Consider the following 2,147-nt stretch of genomic DNA (forward strand, 5'->3'; position numbering starts at 1 on the left):
ATATATATTGTCAATATATATATATATATATATATATATATATATTTTTTTTTTTTTTTTTTTTTTTCATACTATGGAAGTCAATGGCTTCCAGCAGTTTTTTTCTCTCAAACATTCATATTCTTTTATGATAAAAAAAGAAAAAAGAAAAAAAAAGAAAAAGAAAAAAAAGAAAGAAACTCATACAGGTACGGAACAACTTGAGGGTGAGTAAATGATGACAGATTTAAAATTTTTATGTGAACTATCAGTTGAAGTCTAGTGTGACCATGATATTATATACGGCATATTTGCTATATATGGAAACTACATGGAATAGTATAGAGACCCCTCATGATATGCTGAAGGACAAAATAGACATTGAAGCTATGAAATACCTCCCCCCCCATTCTAGTTCAATCACTATGTTGTACTTGTGACTACATCATGAGAACTGATGACCAACAATCATGAGAATTAATAGGGGTTGCCATACAATACTATAGCTATAGACCTTCAGTTTTTGAAATGGTCTTTTCATTTACTTTTGATGCACTACCCGTTTAAGCCCGCCCACATCCTGATTCTATCCGAATACAGAAACATAATATTCTCATTGGAACATATAAAGACACATACGTATACAGATAATGGCTTTGTTGAATAAATAAGTATGTTCCTTATCGCCACTATAGAGGCAATATTGTTTCATTGGTAGGAACACAAAGACCACTGCAGTGTCTACATCTGTGCCCACCCAGAGATGCAAGAAGTATGATACCCTATTTATAACTGCTTTTGAGAGGCTGGGAATGGGAAAGGAATTTGTCTTACCTATATCCTGACCCACTGAACATTCCCAAGGTACCCTACCCAGAGGAAAAAAAAAAAAAGCCTTTAGCTCCCCTCAACAGTACACCTCTTATTCTGGGAGGGCCTCTCCGGGGAGGATTCAATTAACCAGTCAGTGCGTTTGGGACGATTTAATCCCCGAAGCCTAATTTATCTCCATAGCCACACATCGCAAAGGCCAGACTCTGGAAGAGCATCACCCTGGATTAACGGTCTGCGCTTTGCACATTATGTACTGTGGCTCTTCACAGCAAGGCGATTAGGCAGGAGCATATTCTACATGCCTTCGTGTGTGAAGGGCTACCTGTGAATACAACACCAGAGGCGTGTTCACTTGTGTTTTATTTCTGCAATGTGATTTCACAGAAGAGTTGAAAAGCTGATTTAGTTTGCATATTTTTAACAACATGTGCCAATTACAAATGAAAAAGAACCACCCAGGAAGAGAAACACACAGCAAATATTTGGAAAAGAATTGAGGTTATGAGAATAATTATAAGAGAAGAGAATAAGAAATGAGGTTATGAATTAGATGACTTTCTAAAAAGATGAGTTATGAATTTACATATTAAGCAGAACTTTTTTATTTTTATTTTTAAGCGTTATTTTGCATAATCATTTTGTAATTTATAAATACATTCATACATACATACTATACATACATTCTTTTATGGATTATACAAGGAATAATCCATGAATATTATAAATACAAATGAATATTATAAATACGAAAGAGTTGCATCTAAAAATGGGATGTAATTTTAAATAAAGTCCGGTTTAAGCTCTGGCCACATCAGATTCTTAAGGCCTGTTTGTTTCAAGAATGCTAAGCTGGTCTGTCTTGTCTGTCGGCTCGTTGTCAGTTTCCTCTTTGCTCTTCAATGTATTTTTCACCGTGTGAGAACATGATGTGTGGCTTGAGAGCGCAATGGCTTATCGGATGTAACAACAGTAACTAAGGGGGTCTTTGCGAAGGGTCAGTAGTTTAGGTTCAAACTTGTCATATGACATGAGAACCAACTGACCTATCGGTAAGCCCCTCCAACAGCAACAACTCAAGAGGTGCCAGATTTAAATTAAACACAAGCATTCAAGCATTTCAAGTGAACTATTCCTTTATTTTTTCATGACTCAAGCTATGAAACAGTCATTACACCAACCACACAAAATAGAATCAAGAATGCAATTTTTACATATTTTATCTTGTATATACAGTAATATTAAACTGATTACCAAAAAATCGTAGGGACAAAAACTAAATAATATATGATACATAATTTTGTGGACATGTGGTTTAAAGAGCTCTTAATGTGTCT

The sequence above is a fragment of the Cyprinus carpio genome, chromosome A17 (assembly GCF_018340385.1).
Source record: "Cyprinus carpio isolate SPL01 chromosome A17, ASM1834038v1, whole genome shotgun sequence".
Taxonomy (NCBI): Eukaryota; Metazoa; Chordata; class Actinopteri; order Cypriniformes; family Cyprinidae; genus Cyprinus; species Cyprinus carpio.